At 42.9% G+C, this 16279-nt stretch overlaps 1 protein-coding gene and 1 long non-coding RNA gene across 3 annotated transcripts in view; one reads left to right on the forward strand and one right to left on the reverse strand.

Annotated features, from left to right (window-relative positions):
- malsu1 (mitochondrial assembly of ribosomal large subunit 1) overlaps positions 1-16279 on the reverse strand; it is a 30721-nt gene that overhangs the window by 5849 nt on the left and 8593 nt on the right. The gene's annotated exons all lie outside the window — the stretch shown is intronic.
- The window catches only part of LOC127570162 (uncharacterized), a 34207-nt gene continuing 19215 nt past the window's right edge, over positions 1288-16279 (forward strand). The window contains exons 1-2 of the long non-coding RNA XR_007956309.1: positions 1288-1412; positions 3938-4023. This is a non-coding gene — a long non-coding RNA (uncharacterized LOC127570162). The remainder of the gene's footprint in view (positions 1413-3937; positions 4024-16279) is intronic.

Genomic DNA, 16279 nt, shown 5'->3' on the forward strand with positions numbered 1-16279 from the left:
TTACAAAATGATGAGGGGCATAGACAGAGTTAATGCAAGTAGGCTCTTTCCACCTAGATTAGGAGAGATAAGTACGAGACGACATGGCTTTAGGGTGAAAGGGGAAAGGTTTAGGGGGAACATTAGAGAGGACTTCTTCACTCAGAGTGGTAGGAGTGTGGAATGGGCTGCCATCTGATGTGGTAAATGCGGGCTCGCTCTTAACTTTTAAGAGTAAATTGGATAGATACATGGATGAGAGCGGTCTGGAGGGGTATGGGCTGGGGGCAGGTAAATAGGACTAGCAGAATAATGTTTTGGCACAGACTAGAAGGGCCAAATGGCCTGTTTTCTGTGCTGTAGTTTTCTATGGTTCTATGACAACATCTTTCCTATAACAGGGTGACCAAAACTGTACAAAATAATCCAAATGTGGCCTCACCAATGACTTGTAGAACTGCAACATAATGTCCCTACTCCTAAACTCGATGCCCTGACTGATGAAGGCCAGCATGCTAAACACCCTCTTCACTACCCTGTCTACTCTTGCACAGCTGTCTTCAGCAAACTGTGCACTTGTACTCCCAGGTCCCTCCGTTCCAACACACTCGTCAGTGCCCTGCCATTCACTGCCCTGGTTTGAATATCCAAAATGCATCACCTCACACTTAAAAGTTGAAATCCATTTGCCATTCCAGAGCCCATCTCCCTAACTGATCAAGATCTCTTTGCAGTTCATTATAACCTGCTTCAATATCAACAAGACCCCCTAATTTAGTATCATCAGCAAACTTGCTAATTGTGCCATGTACATTCATATCCAAATCATTTATATACATAATGAATAACAGAGGTCCTAACACTGACCCCTGGGGCACCCCACTGGTCACAGACCTGCAGTCGGAGAATTGACCTTCAACCATCACCCTCTGCATCCTATCATCAAGTAATTCTGATCCACCTCGCTAGCTCCCTCCAAATCCCATGTAACCTCAACTTCCAGATTAGCCTGCCATATGGGACCTTGTCAAACGCCTTACTGAAGTCCATGTCGACAACATCCACTGCCCTACCTTCATCTATCCCCTTAGTTACCTTTCTGGAAAACTAAAGAAACCTTGAGAAAATATGAAGGAGAAGACTTCCTAAAGAGAGTGGGGAGTCACCTGACCCAGTGAGTTTTTTTCTCTCTCCCTATTTTGCTTAGAGTTTTTCTCCCCCCAGCAGACGTGGGAAGCAGCGGGAAGAGAGCAGAGAGTCACCTGATCTGCTGAGTTTTTTTTTAACTCTCTCCTCGATTGGGTTCTTTAACCACAAAAGAGAGGTGGGGTGTAGCGGAGCAGCCATCGTTGAAGTGGGCTAGAGTCAGAGTGGGAAATTAGAGGCTTTGACTCAAGAGGCTTCCATGAGAAGAGGCCAAGGCAAACGAACAGGTAAGAAGGGTAAATTTGTCATTTGATTGTTGCTGCTTTGGTCTCAGATTCCCTTAGTACAGTGTAAGAGCATGGCAGATAGGGCAGTGGAATGCTCCTCCACTGATGTGGGAATTTATGGAACTTGATGGTCTCCCTGATGACTACACCTGCGGGAAGTGCAGCCAACTTCAGCTCCTGGAAGACTGGATTAAGGAGCTGGAGCTGGATGAACTGAAGAACATCAGGGAGGATGAGTGAATCATAGGGCTTTTGAGCAGGTCGTTACACTCAGAGGGCAGGATTCAGGTAGTGGATGGGTGAGCACCAAGAGAGGTAGGGGGAAAAAGAAGTCAGTGTAAGTCCCCCTGTTGCGATTCCTCTCAGCAACAAGTATACCCCTTTGAATACTGCTGAGGGAGATGACCTATCTGGGCAAGGCAGCAGCAGCAGCCAGGTCAATAGCACTGTGGTCAGCTCTTAAGGCTCAGAGGGGAAGGGTGAAGCCAGGCAGAGTAATAGTCATAGGGGACTCGATAGTTAGGGAGACAGACAGGAGATTCTGCAACCACAACAGAGACGCCAGGATGGTGTGTTGCCTCCTGGATGCTGGGGTCCTGGATGTCTCGAAACGGTTGCAGAATATTCTTAAAGGGGAGAGTGAGCAGCCAGAGGTCGTGGTGCATATTGGTACCAATGACATAGGCAAGAGAGGGGTAGAGGTCCTGTGTGATGAGTATAGGGAGTTAGGAAGGAGGCTGAAAAGCAGGACCTCCAAGGTAGTAATCTCCGGATCACTCCCGGTGCCACAAGCTAGTGAAGAAAAGACAGGATGATAGCACAGACAAATGAGTGGCTGGGGAGATGGGGCAGGGTTTCAAGTTCTTGGATCATTGGAACCTTTTCTGGGGAGGGGGTGACCTGTACAAGGAGGACAGGTTGCACGTGAACTGGAGGGAAACCAATATACTAGCAGGGAAGTTTGTTAATGCTACTGGGGAAGGTTTAAACTAGCTTTGCAGGGGGATGGGAACCAGAACAACAGGTCAGTAAGTGAGGGAACGGGCAGGAGGGCTGATGTCAGGGAGTGTAGTATTAGACAGATTCCTAATAACAGATGTGATGAGATGAATGGTCTGAAGTGTTTGTACTTTAATGCTAGGAGTATTATGGGCAAGAGTGATGAACTTAGAGCATGAATCAGTACATGGAACAATGATGTTGTGGCCATTACAGAGATTTGGTTGAGGGAGGGACAGGAATGGGTGATTGATGTACCAGTGTTTCAAAGTTTTAAGAAGAATAGAGAGGGGGGGTAAAAGAGGGAGAGGAGTTGCAATACTAATTAGAGATAATATATCAGCTGCACTCTGGGGAGACATAATGGAGGGCTCGGACACAGAGTCTATATGGGTAGAACTCAGGAATAGGAAGGGTACAATCACTCTCTTGGGAGTGTACTATAGACCTCCCAATAGCCACCAGGACATTGAGGAACAGATATGCAAACAGATTAGGGAAATGAGTAAAAATTACAGGGTTGTGGTCATGGGAGACTTCAACTTCCCAAATATAGATTGGGACCTTTTTAGTGCAAGGGGGTTAGATGGGGCAGAATTTGTTAGCTGTTTCCAGGAGGTGTTCTTAAATCGGTATGTTGACAGTCCAATAAGGGGAAAGGCTATTCTGGACCTGGTGTTGGGTAATGAGCCTGGCCAGGTGACTCACCTATCAGTGGGTGAGCAATTGGGGAACAGTGACCACAGCTCATTAACTTTCAGCATAGCTATAGATAAGGATAGGTATGGGGCTAGTGGGAGGCCTTTTAAATTAGAGCAGGGCTAATTATGAAGGCGTAAGGCAGGAACTAGGTAGAGTAAACTGGGAATACCTTTTTGCTGGCAAGTCCACATCGAACAAATGTAAAGTGTTTAAGGATCAAATACATAGGGTACAGGATAGGTAAGTCCCGATTAGAAGGAAGGACATGAATGGCAAGATAAGGGAACCTTGGATGTCCAGAGAAGTGGTGAACTTAGTCAAGAAAAAACAGGACAAGTATGTAGAGCTTCGGAAGTTAGGATCAGATAGAGCACGTGAGGACTATAAAGAAGCTAGAAATGTACTCAAGAAAGGAATTAGAAAAGCCAGGAGGGGCCATGAAAAGTCCTTCGCAAGTAGGATTAAGGAGAATTCAAAGGCATTCTATACCTACGTAAGGAATAAGAGGATAACGAGGGAGAGGGTAGGACCACTTAAGGATAAAGAAGGGAATCTATGTTTGGATGCAGAGGATGTGGGTAAGGCTCTGAATGACTATTTCTCTTCAGTATTTACCCAGGAAAGGGACATTTAGGATGCAGAAATTGGAACTGAGGGTATAAACATATTAGGGCATTCGGAGGTCAAGGAGGAGGTAGTGTTAGGTGTCCTAAGCAGTATTAAGGTGGATAAGTCCCTTGGGCCCAATGGGATATACCCCAGGTTACTGAGGGAGGAAATTGATGGGGCCTTGACCAGTATCTTTGTATCCTCTTTGACCACAGGTGACATCCCGGAGGACTGGCGAGTGGCTAATGTTGTTTCTCTGTTCAAGAAAGGAACAAGGGAAGATCTGGGGAACTATAGACCGGTGAGTCTCACGTCAGTTGTAGGGAAATTGCTGGAGAAAATTCTTTGAGATGGGATATATGAGCATCTGGAATCCAATGGCTTGATTAGGGAAAGCCAGCATGGCTTTGTGCAGGACAAGTCGTGTCTTACTAACCTGGTTGAGTTTTTTGACAAGGTGACAAGAGAGATTGATGAAGGTAGAGCTGTGGCTGTCACTATATGGACTTCAGTAAGGCATTTGACAAGGTCCCACATAATCGGTTAATCAAGAAAGTTCAGATGAATGGGGTCAGTGGAGAATTGGCTATGTGGATCCAGAACTGGCTTGCCCATAGAAGACAGGGTGGTGGTTGAAGGGACTTATTCAGGCTGTGAGTAGTGGTGTTCCACAGGGATCTGTACTGGGACCTCTGCTGTTTGTGATGTACATAATTTACCTGGATGAGTATGTTGATGGGTGGGTTAGTAAGTTTGCAGATGATACCAAGATTAGTGGAGTTCTGAATAGTGTAGAGGATTGGTGACGGATACAGCGTAATATAGTTCAGTTGCAGGTTTGGACAGAGAAATGGCAGATGGATTTTAACCCGGATAAATGTGAGGTGTTGCACCTTGATGGGAATAATGTTAAGAGGCAGTACACTCTTAAGGGCAAGGAAGAGCAGAGAGACCTTGGGGTGCAAATCCATGGCTCACGAGAAGTGTCTACACAGGTAGATAGGGTGGTAAAGAAGGCTTATGGAATGCTTGCTTTCATTAATCAAGGTATTGAGTACAGGAGTCGAGAAGTTATGATGCATCTCTATAGAACTCTGGTTAGGCCGCATTTAGAGTATTGCGTGCAATTCTGGTCACCTCACTACAGGAAGGATGTCGAGGCTTTAGAGAGGGTGCAGAGGAGGTTTACTAGGATGCTGCCTGATTAGAGAGCACGTGCTATCAGGAGAGGCTGGACAAACTTGGGCTCTTTTCTCTGGAGTGACAGACGCTGAGGGGTGATCTGTTGGAAGTGTATAAAATTATGAGGAGCATAGATAGGGTGGACAAGCAATATCTTTTTCCCATTATTGAGCGATCCAATACCAGAGGGCATGCATCTAAGGTGAGAGGGGGTAGGATCAGAACAGACGTGAGGGGTAAGTTTTTTTACTGAGAGAGTCGTGGATGCCTGGAATGTGTTGCCTGATAGGCTGGTGGAGGCAAATTCATTGGGGGCTTTTAAGAGGGGCTTGGATGGGCACATGATTGAGAGGAAAATGGAGGGATATGGGCATTCTGTAGGTAGGAGGGATTAGCTATGTCGGCACAACATTGTGGGCCAAAGGGCCTGTTCTGTGCTGTACTGTTCTATGTTCTAAATAAAGCCAGCTCCAACTTGAATATTGAAATGATAAATGCCACAGAAGTGCTTTGATAGCATGTTAAGCCACACTCCCTCACCGATACACAAGCAGCAATGCATAAGTACCAAAGCCTTGATTATCCACAGATATTTTTGTCTGACATTCACAAACATTCAAAATTGTCCAAAACTATTCATGCTATTAAAAAGTTACACTTAATTAAATCAAAGTATAAGGTACCCATAGGTTGCCTCTCTACCTCCCAGTTCTTCTCCATTCAAATAATTGGAATTGAAGCAGGAAGTTCCCCTGATGTATTAACTGGGAAACTGCAGGGTTAGCACTCTATAAAGAGGACAATATTGATGTGCACTGGGGACGACTATTGTGATCTGCTGTCAGAAATTTCATGGCTTCCCCATTCATGCACACCTATATATGAGTCATGAAATCCCTCATAGCTAAATAGGGAAAGGTCAGCATTTTTCAGAAAAAAATCAAGCCAGTATTACATACTAAAGAATCTTGTTGCTCCAAGATTTGATCAATGTATTTGTCCTCAATTTGCACATAATTCACAGGTCCTTCCCACATCTTACTCCTATAGACAAAGCTTTCATTTATGGTTAATTTCCAAATTATAGATCTTGAAAATTGACATCAATTAGAGTTTAATGAAAACTTATGCAAGCTTGGATACCAACATAATATTTTCTGCCAGGTTTCTGTCCTGTTTGCCATGCAGTGTAAATAGAACCGTAGTTGGCATTTCTTACAGAAGGGTTCTCAAACCTTACTCAAATTAAAATTGTGAGGATTGGTATATAATGGCACCAGCTACATTCTTAACACTACTGGTTAAATTCCTCCAACAGTTATACACTTGAATGGCTGAAATGAAGCCATGAAGGTTTGGAAAAAATTAAAGAATTCTTTCACTCAACTACTCAACCATTTGCCAAATTATATGGGTACCTGCCCATTTTATACTAATATACACCGGAACCTAGGGCAGTTATAATTGAGGGCAAATGTCCCAGTCAGCCACATTCACAACAAGAAAGGGTCTCTTCCTTCAGATGTGTACAAGCTTTTGACTAATACTGTCAAAGTTAGTCTTTATTGTATTTCACCAGGTACACCCTTCAACAATTCCAAGCAGTGTGTAGTTGGCAATGCTATACCATATGGTTTGACATATGAAAATGGGCAAACTCCACCCAAAGTTGTTTTGACCTTTTTCCAAATTCTAACAAAGCGCTTCAATCAATCAGGAATAAAGCAGTTAAAGTATGAACAACAAGGGTCAGCTTCCCAACTAATGAAATCAAGACATCCTAAAGAGCCAGGAAGAAACATGCTTAGGAGGAATCTAGAGAGTTCAGAGCCTTGGCAACTGGATTTTCCTAGGGTAACATTGGATAGACTATGCAGCTTCTAGCCGGGCAGTGGGTCAATTTACTGTTGCAAAAACCAGATAATAAAATCTGCCCTTGAATCTAAACTGGCAAGAGGTCCTGGCAGGCAGTAGAATAGAAGGCTTATAATAATATTGAATGAAAGGAACTTCAGATCAGGACTTTCCAGCTCCTGATCCCAGTGCCTGCTGATCTCAGAGCTTGGAGATGCAACTCATTTTTCTATGCAAGACCTGGGCAATTTAAATAAATTGGGAGAGGAAATCCTAGACAGTAGATAGTTTTAGCATATGACAGCTTAATATGTTTCAGCTAGATCTGGTGACAGATGACCAAACCTAATATCATACCTAATATCAAATCATACACCTAAATCTGTGCGACTTGAACTGAATGAGTGCAGATCATAGTAGGATCCTCTACCTGTGTGAGGAACAATATGTGAGCTCTCTTTAAAAGGACTATTCAAATACTGACTTTACCTTGAGCTTGCCTCATAGTCCTATATTTTGTTTTCCCCTTTTAAAAAGTTCATCTATTTCTCCTCTGAACTTTATTATCGAATCTGGTTCCAACTCCCTTTCAGGCAGTCTATTTCAGCTCATAACATTTCAGAGGGTTAAAAAAATTCATCTCCTTTGTGAATCTCACACTAATTCTCTTAAATCTGGTCATCAACTATTGGAATCACAGAATACTGCAGCACTGAAGGAAACCAACTGGCCTACCAATTCAGCATTTGTTCTTTCAAGGAGTAATCTCGTTATGTCTTAACCCCCTGCTCTTTCCCAAATATCACTGTAGTTATTTTCCTTCAAGTAGAGACCAAATTCCTTTTTGAAGGCCACTATTAAATCTTTATCCACCATTCTATTGGCAAATATATTCCAAATCCATCCACTTATCTTGTAAATACGTTTTCGTTCATGTCACCTCTCACTCTTTTGCCATTCACCTTAAATCTGCCAACTGCTTGGGCAGGGACAGTTTACTTTTAATTTATATCCTTCAGAATTTTAAACAATCACATCTATATCTTCTCTGTTCTAAGGAGACCCACAACATCACATCTATCCACAAAACCTTATCCCTCATAACTGAAAAAATTATAGTAAAATTCTTCTGTGCCCTCTCTAAAGCCCTTGTGATGCCTGGCATTGGACACAATACACTTGTTGGGTCTTAACCAGTGATTCTTAAAGGTGTACCTTAACTTTTTTCCTATTAAATCCTATACCTATGTCTATAAAGCCAAAAGTTCCGTACCTTTTCTTTAAAGCAGCATAGAGAGATGCAGCAGGGAAAAAGGCCATTCAGCTCACCCAATCCATGCTAACCACCAACCAATTATTTACACTAATCCTACAATGATCCCATTTTTTTCTTTCCACATGTCATTAACTACCCCCAGACTCTACCACTCACCCAATTAGCCGACAAACCCACACACCTTTGGGCTGTGGGAAGAAACCAGACCAGCCATTGGAAGCCGATGCAGTCACAGGGAGAATATGCAAACTCCACACAAAAGCATTCGAGGCAAGGTTTGAACCTGGATTTCTGTCACTGTGAGGCAGTGGCTCTACTAGCTGCACCATGTGCCACCCTTGTCCAGCCATTCGTACCAAACCTGTCCAGCCGCTCCTACCAAAATGCATCACTTCACACTTCTGGCTAAGAAAATAAGGACCTATAGATCATTTAGCCTGATATTAGTTGTCAGGAAAGCTGGATTATTATGGACTTGCTAATAAGGCTTCTCAGAAAATCATAACATGATTCGGCAGAGTCAGCATGGTTAATCAAGAGAGTCATAAAGTAATACAGCAAAGAAACAGGCTCTTCGGCCCACAAACTATCGAACATATAATTACAATAAAACCATTTTATTCTCTCCTCATTCCCATTAACCACTCCAGATTCTTCCACTCATGTACACACTAGGAGCAATTTACAGTAGCCAATTATCCTACCAACTTGCACTTCTTTGGGAGGTGGGAGGAAACTGGAGCATAATAAGGAAATCCATGCAGTCACAGAGAAAACATGTAAACTCCACATAAACAGCACCAGAGATCATAATTAAACCCAGGTCACTGGAGCTCTGAGATGGCAGCTCTATACAAAAGAAAACTGCAGTTGACAAATCTCATCAATGTTTTTCTGAGGATGTGTACAACAAGGTAGGCAAAGGATAACCAGTGGATGCAATAAGTCTGAATTTACTAAAAGCATTTGACAAGATACTGCACAGAACCTTGTTACTAAGTAAATGATGTACAGACGGACCTTAGTGTGCTGGTTCAAGAAACACAGAAAAGAATTAAATGAGGAGAAATTTCTTTTCTCGTATGATCATAAATCTTTGAATTCTTTTCCCAAAGAAGGCTGTGAATATTCAGTTACTGGGTTTTCTCAAGGCTGACATTAATAGACATTTGGACACTAAAGGAATCAAGGCATAGAGCAAGAAAATGACATTAAAATGGAGGATTAGGTATGATCTTTATCATGAAATGACGGAAAACGGCGAAAGCTGTTTTAGCATATTTGTGCATCTACTACTTATTGAATCTGCCATGCATCTGCTTGTTTGACCTCTACTCCTGAAGTCTGTTATTGTCAACTTTGCTGTTTACAACAACAGGGAGTTTTGCGTTGTTGCCAAATGTGAAATTCTGCACCATTTCCTAAGTACAGGTCATTAACATACATCAAAAAGTTCAGTGATCCTGCAATTAACCCCAGGTGAATACTAGTATGAACTTCCCTTCAGTCTGAAAAAGTATTCATCATTTTACTCCTTGCATTCCATCTCTTAATCAATTCCATATTCATGCTGCCTGTACTTCTTTTATTCTATGGACTTTAATTTTGCCACTAGTTGGGAGGTCTACCAGGAGGAAAGACTAAGGCATATTGAACAGATCAACAGCTACATACATGGTGAATGGAAGGCCAAAGTCTACACTGTTCAGAGTTAGAAAGTGATTCTTGAAGGTTTAGCATAATATCTTTACTTTTAAGCACTATGCAATCTACTTTCTTTTCCTGGGCTGGAAGAAGAACCAAGTTAAAATTGGAAAGAACTGGAATTTTGAGATTGTGAGAAGCACAAGAGGCAAGAGATGATCTCATCAGGAGTGATATTACAGCAACAGAGAAATTTCAGGAGATAGGAATGAGGAGCTGGACATGAATTTGGGTGGGAAAGATGGTAAGAAGACCTGGAGGACTAAAATATGGAAAAGCAAAAAGATAACAGCATATCTGAACAAGACCATTGTTGGGCTAGACTACATGAGCAGTGTGGGTGCCCTATAACAGCAGGTAGATTCACGAGACTTGAGCTCCAGGAACTGAAGCTACAAAGCAAAATCTCAGATCTCTTCCAATGGATTAGGTAAAGGCACAACGAGAACTTTTTCTCCCACTGGTGAGAGCTTTGATTAGGATAAAAGGGAAACATTATTTCCTGTGGCTGAGAAGGTCAGAGTCAAAGGTCATCGGTTTAAACATCTCTCCAAGTGAAAATGAGTGTTTAAATAAAATTTATTCACGTCAAGTCATTACAGCACAGAATGATTTTTTCCACAGGGGGCTTGTTGAGGCAGATAGTGCTATAAATAGGCAATAAACTATGGCCTTGTGAGCGATTTACAGATAACGAAAAGAAGAGAATAATTAATAAAAAGTCCTTTGAAGTGAGAATAACTACACGTTTATAGTGGCTGAGTAAGCAAGGTAAGACCTAGAAGCTGCAATGGGACTGGCGGCACTTTTGGGATCGTCGGCGAGCAAGAAGTATGATAAAAGAGAGGTAGGTATGGAAGGGCGGCCATTTTATGAGGGTCAAAGTGCGGGCTTTAATGGGCGTCAGGCTTTGGCAGGAGGGCAAGTAGTGATTTGGTAAGGATTTTTTCTCTCTTTCTAGCAAAAGGGACTGGGGATAAAGGGCTAACAAGCAAGGGTCATAGCATGCTGCTCCTGCAGGATGAGGGAGATCAGGGACATTTCCAATGTTCCTGGTGACATTTGCAGGAAGTGTGTCCAGCTGCTGCTCCTATCAGACTGCATAGAGTGGTTAGCGCTGCGGTTGGACTCGCTATGGAGTACCTGGGATGTGGAAAATTTCGCAGAGCATATTTAGCAAGTTAGTCACAGGTGATGGAAGATCAGCAGGAAGGGTAGTAAGTGCAGGCAGGTAGTGTAGGAGTCCCCTTTCATCATTCCCCTCTCAAGCAGGTATACCATTTTGGATACCGTTGTGGGGGTGGGGTGGGGGAGTGGGGGTGGCCTCTCAGAGGAAAGCAGCAGCAGTAGCTATGTCTTGTGGCACCAGAGTTGACTCTTATGCACAGCAGGGGAGGGAAAAGTCTAGGCGAGCAGTAATGGCGGGGGATTTGTTAATGAGGTGAACAGACGAGCACTTCTGTGGCCGAGAGTGAGATTCCCAAATGGTATGTTGCCTCCCTGGTATCAGGGTCAGGGATGTTCCAGATCAGGTACACAACATTCTGAAGGGGGATGGAGAACATCCAGAAGTCATAGTACATAATGGCATCAATGACATAGGTAGAAAGAGGGATGAGGTCCTGCAAGTGAATTTAAGAAGTTAGGTAGAAGGTTTAAAAAGCAGGACTTCCAGTGCCACATGCCAGTGAGGATAGAAATAGGAAGATAGGACAGATGATTGTGTGGCTAATATCTGGTGCAGGAGGGAGGGCATTAGGAACTTGGATAATTGGGATTGCTTTTGGGCAGGTGGGATCTGTACAAGGATGGGTTGCACCTAAACTGAAGGGGATCAACATTCTTGCAGGGAGGTTGTTACTGACGAGGGTTCAAACTAATCTGGCAGAGGGATGGAAAGCGCAGTAGCAGGGCAGCAGGTGGGGAGACTCAGTCAAATGTAGAGGATAAATCATGCAAGTCCATTGGAGACAGCAGGCAAACAGGTTAAAGAACATGGGATGGCTGGCAGCCTCACAGGTAAGCCAGATAAGCTTCAAGCACAGATCAGCACTTGTAATTATGACACCATTTCATTCACAAAAACATGGTTGAGGAAAGAGTAGGACTGGCAGCTTAATGTTCCAGTGACAGAAGAGGAGGATGCAAGAGGAGGGTAAGGGGAGGTAGGTTGCAGTAGTGATTAGGAAGAACACCACAGCAGTACTTAGAGAGTGCCTGGAGGGACTAACCAATGGGCCAGATGTGTACAATTTAGGAATATGAGAGGGACAATCACTTTGCTATGGTTATACAAGCCTCCAGTTATCAGCAGGAATTAGAGGAACAGATATGCAAGCAAATCACAGAAAGGTGGAAGAGCAATAGGGTAATGGTAGTGGGGGATTTTAATTTCCCCAGTAATGACTGGGATTGCTTTAGTGCAGGAGGCTTACATGGGGTGGAATTTGTTTAGTGTGTCCAAGAGAGTTTTTTAAAACAGTATGAAAATAGACCTACTCGAGATAGGGCAGTACTCAACTTTATTTTAGGAAATGAAACTGGGCAGGTGGTGGAAGTGTCGGGGGAACAGTGACCACAATTCTGTAAGTTTCAAGGCAATTATAGAAAGGGATAAAGTTGGTCCTCATAAGTCATGGTCCTAAATTCAGAGAAGGCTGTTTTCAATAGTGTGTGAGAGGACCACAAGAAGGTAGATTGGGAGTAAATGTTTGTGGGTAAAATGACATCTGACAGACAAATGGAAGTTAACTTCTGGTAGGACATAGAGAGTAGATGTCAGGGACGTTAGGAGCATTGATGTACAGAGGGACCTTGGAATGCAAGTTGTTACGGACTCAGTGAAAGTCCCTTTAAGATAGAGAGTGTGTGTATGTATGTGTGTGTGGGGCGTGCTTACGTCAATAGAAGATAAAGGACGTAATGACGTTGTTGAAGAAGTAAGAAGAAGAAGAAAGAGAGAGAGAGAAGGGAGAGAGACACCAGCCTGCTTGTTTTCTCTATCGATGGATGAGAAACAATAACTGTGTTTGCCACTGAAATCCATGTATGGAAGTTGGAAGTAATCCGGTGGAGTTCACTTTGTTGCTGACCTGTAGAAGGAAACAGGTATTTGTGTGTGGACGACCACGGTTCGGATGCTTTTCGGGGTGAGGAAGTCACTACCGAGTAAACACTGGAGTGTCGTTTGGGTTCCATCGTGGAACATTTGGATTTCGTATGTACTCTCTCTATGTTTTTCTACATCTACATCTTATCTTCAGACAACGGTGGTTGTTGAAGAAGCCCTTGCTCATGTTTCACCTTATGGCTTGCGGAACTGAACTTTAAGAACCATTCAGGAACTGGGAGTTTTGGACTTTGTCACACACACACACACGACGAGTTTAGTTTTGGGGTTAACGTTCGAGGTTTAACATTTTTGAATTCTAACATACTAACATTTCTATTTTTATTTTACGTATTATCATAAGTAGTGATTAATAAAATAGTTTTTAACACTATATAAAAAAAAATTTGTCACGAACCAGCAACAAAAGAAACACACTGAGCATGATTTAGTGTTAAAAACTATTTTATTAATCACTACTTATGATAATACGTAAAATAAAAATAAAAATGTTAGTATGTTAGAATTCAAAAATGTTAAACCTCGAACGTTAACCCCAAAACTAAACTCGTCGTGTGTGTGTGTGACAAAGTCCAAAACTCCCAGTTCCTGAATGGTTCTTAAAGTTCAGTTCCGCAAGCCATAAGGTGAAACATGAGCAAGGGCTTCTTCAACAACCACCGTTGTCTGAAGATAAGATGTAGATGTAGAAAAACATAGAGAGAGTACATACGAAATCCAAATGTTCCACGATGGAACCCAAACGACACTCCAGTGTTTACTCGGTAGTGACTTCCTCACCCCGAAAAGCATCCGAACCGTGGTCGTCCACACACAAATACCTGTTTCCTTCTACAGGTCAGCAACAAAGTGAACTCCACCGGATTACTTCCAACTTCCATACATGGATTTCAGTGGCAAACACAGTTATTGTTTCTCATCCATCGATAGAGAAAACAAGCAGGCTGGTGTCTCTCTCCCTTCTCTCTCTCTCTTTCTTCTTCTTCTTACTTCTTCAACAACGTCATTACGTCCTTTATCTTCTATTGACGTAAGCACGCCCCACACACACATACACACACACTCTCTATCTTAAAGGGACTTTCACTGAGTCCGTAACAAAGTCCATAGGTGCTGAGAATGGAAGCACAGGTGGATAGGGTAATGAAGGCAGCATTTTGTGTGCTTGCCTTCATAGGCTGTGATATTAAGTATAAGAGTTGGGACATCACGTTAGAGCTGTACAAAACATTGTTTAGAACGGACTTGGAGTACTACATACAGTTCTGGTCACCACTTAGCAGGAAGGATGTGGTAGCAATAGAGTGCATAAGTGATTCACCAGGATGTTGTCTGGAATGAAGGACTGTAATTATAAGGATAGATTGGATAAGTTGGGTTTATTCTCACTGGAATGGAGGAGGCAGAGAACTGGAACCCTATAGAGGTTTATAAAATTAGGAGGGGCATGGATTGGAAAGGTAGTCTTTTTCCCAGGGCAGGGGAGTCTAGAACCAGAGGGCACAGGTTTAAGATGAGAAGGGAGAAGTTTCACACATGGGTAGTGGTTATCTGGAACAATCTGCCAGAGAAAGTGGAAGAGGCAGGTACAATTACAATGTTTAAAAGGCATTTGGACAGCTATCTAGATAGGAAAGGCATACAGGGATACCAGCCTAATGCAGGCAAATGGGTTTAGCGTGGATATGCATCATGGTTGGCACAACTGAGGTGGGCCAAAAGGGCCCATTTCTGTGCTGTATGATTCCAAGTGGAGTCTTTTAATAGAGAGTTAGTCAGAGTTCAGGTCAGTGTGTACTAGTAAAGATGAACGGCAAAGATGGTATGATTAGTGAACTTTATCAGGTAATGATAAGGTTCATCATACCTCATCAGGTAATGAAGTAGTTTTACAACATTCAGATTTGGGTCAATGCACGGTGAAATTTTCAAAACAAAATGACAAAATTTACAAAACTTATGATCATTGCCAGCCCACCATCAACATCCTGGGGAGTGGGCAATCATGATTCTTCACTGATCAGAAACTCAACTGGTCTGGCCACATAAATATTTTGGTTACAAGAGCAGGTCCAATGTTACATAATATGTTCTGAGATGCGTTTATTTCAATGCGAGGAGTATTGTGGGTAAGGCAGATGAACTTAGAGCGTGAATTGGCACGTGGAATTATGACGTTGTAGCCACTGGTTAGACTTGGTTGCAGGAGGGGTAGGACTGGCAGCTCAGTTTTCCGGGGTTCCAATGTTTTAGACATGAGAGAGGGGGAGGTATTAAAAGGGGAGGGATGGCATTACTCGTCAGGAAGAACGTCACGGCAGTCCTCAGGGAGGACATACTGAAGGGCACATCTACTGAAGCAATATGGGTGGAACTGGGGAATAGGACCACGTTAATGGGACTATATTATAAACCTCCCAATAGTCAGCAGGATTTAGAGGAACAAATTTGTAGAGAGATAGCAGACAGTTGCAAGAAAAATAAGGTTGTGATAGTAGGTGATTTTAACTTTCCACATATTGACTGGGACTCCCATACTGTAAAGGGATTGGATGGGATAGAGTTTGTCAAATGTGTTCAGTAAAGTTTCCTCAATCAATATGTAGAGGTCCCAACTGGAAAGAGCACAATACTGGATCTCCTCTTGGGGAACAAGATAGGGCAGGTGACAAGTGTGTGTAGGGGAACACTTTAGATCCAGTAATCATAATTCCATTAGTTTCAAGATAATTATGGAGAAGGATAGGACTGGTCGTCGGGTTGGGATTCTAAATTGGAGCAAGGCCAACTTTGATGGCATCAGAAAGGATCTGGCAGACGTGTATTGGGATAGGCTGTTTTCCAGCAAAGAGATGCTTGTTAAGTGGGAGGCTTTCAAAAGTGAAATACTGAGAGTACAATATCTGTATGTTGGGGAGATGTTAAATTAGTTTTTTGCATTCATATTTACTCTGGAGAAAGATGCAGAGACGATAGAACTGAGGCAAAAGAGTAGTGAGGTCATGGACCATATCCAGATTACAGAAGAGGAGGTGCTGGCTGTCTTGAGGTGAATGAAGGGGGATAAATTCCTAAGGCTTGACAAGGAGTCCCCTTGGACCTTGTGGGAAGCTAGTGCAGGAATTGCAGGGGCCCTGGCAGAGATATTCAAAATGTCCTTAGCCATGGGTGAGGTGCCGGAAGACTGGAAGATAGCTAATGTTGTTCTTTTGTTCAAGTAAGGCTTTAAGAATAAGTGAGGAAATTATAGGCCGGTGAGCCTGATGTCAATCGTGGATAAATTACTGGAAGGCATGCTAAGGGACAGGATATATAAGTATTTGGACAGACAGGGCCTGATTAGGGATAGTCAACATGGCTTTGTGCATCTAACCGATCTTATAGAGCTTTCCGAGGAGGTTACCAAGAAGA

The sequence above is a fragment of the Pristis pectinata genome, chromosome 5 (genome assembly GCF_009764475.1).
Source record: "Pristis pectinata isolate sPriPec2 chromosome 5, sPriPec2.1.pri, whole genome shotgun sequence".
Classification (NCBI taxonomy): domain Eukaryota; kingdom Metazoa; phylum Chordata; class Chondrichthyes; order Rhinopristiformes; family Pristidae; genus Pristis; species Pristis pectinata.